The 7,879-nt window shown below is 39.4% G+C and overlaps 1 pseudogene; it reads right to left on the bottom strand.

The window, feature by feature from the left end:
• Positions 1–3,587: 3,587 nt before the first annotated feature.
• LOC101036018 (calmin pseudogene) lies at positions 3,588–4,597 on the bottom strand (annotated as a pseudogene).
• Positions 4,598–7,879: the final 3,282 nt, after the last annotated feature.

Genomic DNA, 7,879 nt, shown 5'->3' with positions numbered 1-7,879 from the left:
GCAAATTAAAATTACAATGAGATATCACCTCACATCATTTTAGGATGGTTATCATAAATAAAAAAGCAAAAGACAAGTGTTGGTGAGAATGTAGAGAAATGGAAATCTTATACACTGTTGGTGGGAATGCTAAATGTTAGAGCCACCACGGAAAATAAATATGGAGAATTCCTCAAAATCTTAAAAATATGAGTACCATATGATCCAAAAATCCAACTCATCATTTTAATCATGGTTTAGGAAGGTATGAGAATTTAGGAAGGTATGAGGATGCACATGCTTCTTGGCTTTAAAGAGCCAAGGCATTTAAAGAAGTAGTGGGACTCATTTCTGACTCTTTCCTGGAAGTGAGCAATTATTTCAATTATGCTTTCAAGTACCAGGAAAACATTACTCTCCAGTAACATCACCTCTTCCTGTCTTTCTGTCTTGCTCCTTACAAACTTACAAGGATAGTTTTCACTGGAGACTCTGTCTTTCATTACTTAGAATTTAATGCTGAAAACACTACAAACCTCTTACTAACCATACAACAATGAGAAAGACACATAGTCATTTTAACATCAGTTTGTTCATTTTTAAAAATAAAACCTGTCTCACAACACCACTTTAAGCAGAAAGGAGCTAAATTCTGGTAGTAAATTAAGCTTACAGTGAGATATAATTGACAAATTGATTTCTAAAACCAGATTTTTTAAATCAAAAAGAGAACATTAATAAGAGGCAAATCAAGAGCAAATTCCTGTTCATGATTGCTACAAGAAGAATAAAATACCTAAGAATACAACTAAAAAAGGAGATAAAGGACCTCTTCAAGGAGAACTACAAATCACTGCTCACGGAAATAAGAGAAGACGCAAACAGATGGAAAAACATTCCATGCTTATGGTTAGGAAGAATCAGTATTGTGAAAATGGCCGTACTGCCCAGACTAATTTATAGATCTAACCCTATCCCCATAAAACGACCAATGACCTGCTTCACAGAATTGGAAAAACCCATTTTAAACTTCACATGGCACCAAAAAAGAGCCTGAATAGCCAAGACAATTCTAAGCAAACAGAACAAAGCTGGCACCATCACACCGCCAGACTTCAAGCTATACCACAAGGCAAGAGTAAACAAAACAGCATGATACTGGTATCAAAACAGAGACATAGACCAATCGAATAGAACAGAGGCCTCTGGAGCTACACCATACATCTACAACCATCTAATCTTTGACAAACCTGACAAAAACAAGCAATAGGAAAAGGATCCCCTGTTTAATAAATGGTGTTGGGAAAATTGGCTAGCAATCTGCAGAAAGCAGAAACTGGACCCTTCCTGACACCTTACACTAAAATTAACTCCAGATGGATTAAGGACTTAAACATAAGACCTAACACCATAAAAACCCTAGAAGAAAACCTAGGCAAAACCATTCAGGACATAGGCATAGGCAAGGACTTCATGTTTAAAACACCAAAAGCAATGGCAACAAAAGCCAAAACAGGCAAATGGGATCTAATTAAACTTCAGAGCTTCTGCACAGCAAAAGAAACAATCATTAGAGTGAACTGACAACCAACAGAAGAGGAAAAAAAATTTGCAACCTACCCATCTGACAAAGGGCTAATATCCAGAGTCTACAAAGAACTAAAACAGATTTACAAGAAAACAAACAAACAAACAAACAAACAAACAAACAAACCCATCCAAAAGTGGGAGAAGGATATGAAAAGGCACATTTCAAAAGAAGACATATATTAAGCCAACAAACATATGAAAAAATACTCATCATCACTGGTCATTAGAGAAATGCAAATAAAAACCACATCGAGATACCATCTCATGCCAAGTAGAATGGCAATCATTAAAAAATCTGGAGACAACAGATGCTGGAGATCATGTGGAGAAATAGAATTACTTTTACACTGTTAGTGGGAGTGTAAAGTAGTTCAACCATTGTGGAAGACAGTGTGGTGATTCCTCAAGGATCTAGAAATAGAAATTCCATTTGACCCAGCAAGCACATTACTGGATATATACCCAAAGGATTATAAATTGTTCTGTTATAAAGACACATGCACATGCATGTTCATCACAGCACTGTTTACAAGAGCAAAGACCTGGAACCAACCCAAATGCCCATCAATGATAGACTAGACAAAGAAAATGTGGCACATATACACCATGGAATACTATGCAGCCATAAAAAATGATGAGTTCATGTTCTTGATAGGTACATGGATGAACCTGGAAACCATCATTCTCAGCAAACTGACACAAAAACAGAAAATCAAACACCGCATGTTCTCATTCAGGTGAGTGTTGATCAATGAGATCACTTGGACACAAATAGGGGAGCATCACACACTGGGGTCTATTGGGGGGTCTATGGGAGGGATAATGGAAGGGAGGGTGGGAAAGGGATAACATGGGAAGAAATGTCAGGTATAGGATAACATTTGGAGAAATGTCAGGTATAGGTGACGGGAGAATGGTGGCAACAAACCACCTTGCCATGAATGTACCTATGCAACAATCTTGCATGATCTGCACATGTACCCCAGAATCTAAAGTACAGTAATAAAATAATAATAATAATAATAATAATGACAACAATTAAAAACTCATATGGCATCTTTCCTCTTTTTTCCTCCTTTTTCATTCTATTCCTTTTTCTCCTTCTCCCTTCTGTCTCTTTTTAATCAGTTCAGTTCAAAATCAATTAAATGTATCCAAGCAAGGTAGGCATTTGGCAGGGTGAGGTCAATGGAGGGGTGAAACAACAAAGTTATGGCCAGAGCTATCTATCAGAGTTGGACATCCACAGTGTAGAGGTGGGGTCCACCAAGCCTCGTGACCAGAGTGAAGTTTCAAAATTCCAGAAATGTGAAGAGGCTATTTGCACATTCGGAGGGCAGGTGCTTTGGGGTGTTGTAGCCTCAGCCAAGCAAGAGTGAGGAGGTCATTGTTAGAAGAGGTGTCCTACTGTGCTCAGTGTTAGAGACTCTACAGTGATGAGGGTGTCTGCAAGGGGTGAGAGTATCTAGCAGAAGTGTTGGGAGAGTGTTTACCTACAAAGTATTTGATTGAATGTGTGAACATATTAAGGGAAATGGTATTTAGTCTTCTCAACACTAAATAAGGCTATAGCACACAGAGAGTAAACACTGAGATGAATTCTAAAGTGTTGATATGGAATTACAGACACTGGTGTGAACTTTTGAGATAAATAGACACATGGATTCAGATGTTCATGTGAGTGTTTTGATGCCTGCCTATATCCCCTTGATCTGCCCACTGCAAGGGCCTGAGAACAGCTATGTCCAAGAGCAGGGAGTGAGCACATATCCTGAGCTTAATTTTCAGACATAATTTTCCCCTAAAAAAAACCTCAGAGCTTCTTAGACAAATGACTGTTTCCAGAGTTAAGACAGGGAAAGTATAACATGAATCAGAACATCTCATTGTGCCAAAAATAAGAATTCACTCCAAGAATGATAAGGACCCATGTGAAATGACACGGAAGAGACTCCCAGTAGTCATATCTGGGAACATTTAAATATCACTCATCCTTAACAAATGATAGTCTATTATCATTTTTTTTTCAGGGTCCTATCTTTTTTATTATCCAGACACACGCATCACAGCCTGTTAACATCCAGTTGTGGGAAGAGCAGCAAGCAGTACACCAGGAGCTAGAGGAAGAGAATAAAATATATCATATCCAACTGCTGGACAAACTGTGTCAGGGAGTCACTCTGCGGGCTGTGGCTCCCCTGTGACATGGCTTCTCCTGAGCTGTTGGCCTTACTGGTTAACATTCAATTTCTTCTGTCATCCAGATCGGCTGCATTCCTCAACTGAACATGGCTAAAATGATCCGATTCCAAAGACCTATTAGTATGTCGTCGAATGTAAATGCTGGAGTCACTGTGACTAGTCCTGGAAGGAATGCTGTGGTCACCAGTGTCTTCTTCTAGGTCATCTGAGGATCGAACAGTTCTAGGTGCTATAAATAACGAACTTTCTATGTGGTCCACATGTTTCCTTTTTCCTTTTTTTTATTTTTTATTTTTTATTTTTTTATTTTTACTGCTGATTGATTCTTTCGTTACCTTTTCTTCTAGGGGGTTTGCTATGTTTTCCGGGTTTGGGGATTCCTGGGACTGGCGGCTGTCCACGGGGTCACTCTCTTTGGTCTCCCTTTGTTGGTGGTCCTCATGGGGGGCCAAAGGAGCAGGTTCTGAGGCTGGTGTGGTACTCCCACAATCACTGTTAAGATGCAGCACCTGGTCACTGGCACTGGGGAGGCACTCGCCTGGCGCCGAGGAACTGTAGCTGCTCTGAGAGCCATCGGCCTCCTCCTCCCTGGATCCCCAAGCCTTTGGGGCCCCAAATCAAAGGCACCTGCTGTCTGGAAGAAAGGATGTGCTGCTTGCTGGAGCCCCTGGGCTTCAAGTGCACCTTCATCAGTGACTTCGACTGCTATCTGGCAGACGTGGTAGACATCTGCGCCTGTGCCACCATCTTCCAGGTGCCCTTTGCCTTCAAATGGTGGAAGATGTTGCCTTAGACCCAGGCCCCGGAGCTGCCAGCTCTGCCCCATCATAGATGGCCCACGTCACCATGCAGCAGCAAGAGTCCTTGCCAAAGTGGAGGAGGCTGGAGAGTCGAGGCAACACAACCCTTTCCTCCCTGTCCACCCTGACCCTTGGACCCCGTAGGATGGCAAATGCCACCAGCTTGAACCCCTGTGGGGAAAAGATGGAAAAGTTTTCAGCCAAGAGGCATTTACTAGATAGGCAATAAAGCACTGGTGGTCATGAAAAAAAAAATAGATTAAGAATGATCCATTTGTTTATACCATAGTAAATAAATATATAAATTGAGGCTATGATATTTTATCACCTCCAAACATCTCCCCAAAAAAACATATCCATCCAAAGGAAATTTTTACAAGATAAATTTCCAGTAGAGAAGATTGGCAGAGACCTCACTTGTTAAATGATCAAAGTGAACATCATCAGTAATGGGGCAAATCAAAACTGTATCATCTGATAGGCTGCAGTGAGACGAACATGGCATTAGATCTGTGATATGCCTGTTAAAGATGCATAAATGGCATCTAATCCTGAAGCGACATCATACAAACCCTAATCATGGACACTCTAATATGCAAACAACAACAAACTGTCCTGTAGTCTTCAGATATGCTAAGGTTATGACAGTCAAAGAAGGTTGGGAAATTTTTTTGCATCAAGGAAAACCAAAATGAAATGACAGCAAAATGCAACGGGTAAATCTGGACTGCATTCTTTTGTCATAAAGGATACTGTTAAGATAACTGGCAAAACTTTAATGGGGTCTGAGGATTAGAGGGCAGTAATGTGCCAATGTGAATTTCCTGATGTTTATGGTCATATCGAATTATATAGGAGAATTCCTCCTTTGTAAGAAATACACAAGTGTTGAGGCATATCAGCATATTGTTACCAAATATCTTGATAAACAAAAGTTTCTGTTCTATTCTTGTAAATTTCATAGAATAACAATGTTATTCCAAAGTAAAAAGATGGGGGAAAATGTGAAACAGGAGTTTAATAAATGCTTTCTTTCATTCAGTTTACTTTACGTGTATTTATTCATTTAATTCTTAAAACAAACCATTGAGGTAAGTACTATTATAATTTGTAATTTACAGAAAAATAAACAGGGAATAAATAATTATATGCTTGCTTCTGTTTCTAAGGAGAAAATTTTCAGAAAGCAGGTCTGGATTCAGACAACTTTGAACCTCAAGCCATGCCTCGAAAGTATATGATTTGAGGCCAATTATTTATGTAATTATGCAGAATTTCCTCAGTTGCATAATGAGAAGAATATTAAAGTGGTTTTGAGGAAAGTAAATGGGCTAATAAACATGAAATGATAAGCACAGCCGCTCACATGGGCCATGCACCTGCCTCATGTTAGCCATGATCGGGAACTCCACATGTGGCTTTGCATGCCACAATGTGTGACCAAGATGGTGTAAAAAATACCTTGATGCTACTACATTATTCAGAAACAGAGGTTCTCAGACAATACATAGAGTTTTCCAAATAGCTTTCATTCTATGGAAATACTGCTGGATCAACTTCACATAATACAGTTAGAATTTTAAGGTGAGAGTGCCTATCTTTACTAAAGTAAAGGTTGACATATTTAATATAAGAAATAGAAACCAGATTCCAGTTCCTAATTTATCTCTTATTAATACAGAATTGATGTAACTAAATTAACAAATATGCTTGTAATCTCAATAAATTATGATTCCCTGAGACTACAAGGCTTGTTCAAAGTCATTATATAATTGGATTTTCTGAACTACCCTTCAAGTTGAGTAGAGCAATTGTTGCTATGAATGAGAAATTTATGTTCAGGAACCTAATAATATAGTTAGTAATTACTGAATATTTTCTACCTACTAGAAAAGTACACTCTATTTAAAAGTATTATGTTCCTTAATTAATTTGTGTCATTATATAAACCAATGAAGGAAAAACCATTATTATTATTACTGAACACAAGGGAAATTGGAGAATACATGAAGACAGGAGCTGTTCTGGTTCCAACACCATCTCTTTACCACTAAACTCCATCACTTTTAATCTCCATTACTTTTTGGCAGAAGTTGCCTAATTTCTCAAGCTTTCACAGCCTGCATGTAGCAGAGATTATATAACAATTTCTTCTGTTTTTTACTGTAGCTCTTTAAAGTATGTCACACTTTGTTTTTTTTAAATTTTAATTTAGGTTCTGGGATACAGTGCAGAATGTGCAGGTTTGTTACATAGGTATACGTCTGCCATGGTGATTTGCCACATCTATCAACCTATCATATACGTTTTAAGTCCCACATGCATTAGCAATTTGTCCTAATGTTATCCCTCCTCCTCAGCCCCACCCCCCCAACTGGCCCCGGTGTGTGTTGTTCCTCTCCCTGTGCCCATATGTTCCCATTATTCAACTCCCACTTATGAGCGAGAACATGCAGTGTTTGGTTTTCTGTTCCTATGTTGGTTTGCTGAGAATGATGGCTTCCAGCTTCATCCATGACCTTGCAAAGGATGTAATTTCATTCCTTTTTATGGCTGTACAGTATTTCATGGTATATATGTACAACATTTCGTTAGCCAGTCTATTACTCATTGCCATTTGAGTTGGTTCCATGTTTTTACTATTCGTAAATCCTTCATGGCCAAAATACATCCCACCAGGCCTTATCTGCAACACTGAGGACTACATTTTAACATGAGATTTTGAGAGGACAAGTATCCAAACTATATCATTCCACCTCTGGCCCCCACATTCCCAAATAAAAGCATCTCCCCAAAGTCTTAACTCATTCCAGTATCAAATCCAAATTCCAAAGTCTCCTGAGACTCAAAGCACTTTCCTTTTGCCTATGAGCCTGTACAATCGAAACCAAGTTATTTACTTCCAAGAAACAATAGTGATACAGGCAGTGGATGACCTTTTCATTTCACAAGGAAGAAACTGAACAAAATGAAGGTGTAACAGGCCCTGTGCAAGTCAAAACCCATCAGGGAAATTATTAAATCTTAAATCTCCAAAGTCATCCGTGGCTCCACGTCCCATATCCAGGGCATACTGGTGCAAGCCATCGGCTCCCAAGGTCTTGCAGGTCCACCTCTGTGGCTTTGCATGGTTCAGGCCTTGAGCGTGCTCTGCTTGTATTGGAGTGTCTGTGGCTTTTCGATCCTCAAGTTTCAAGCTGTCATTTTCTCTACCATTCCTGGAGCTGGAGGACAGTGTTCCCCTTCCCACAGCTTCACTAGGCAGTGACCAAGTGAGGACTCTGTGTGGAGGCACAAATTCCATCCTT

This window comes from Saimiri boliviensis, chromosome 3 (genome assembly GCF_048565385.1).
Source record: "Saimiri boliviensis isolate mSaiBol1 chromosome 3, mSaiBol1.pri, whole genome shotgun sequence".
Taxonomy (NCBI): domain Eukaryota; kingdom Metazoa; phylum Chordata; class Mammalia; order Primates; family Cebidae; genus Saimiri; species Saimiri boliviensis.
Note: the sequence above shows the minus strand (reverse complement) of the source record. Positions and strands in the feature narration are given on the sequence as shown.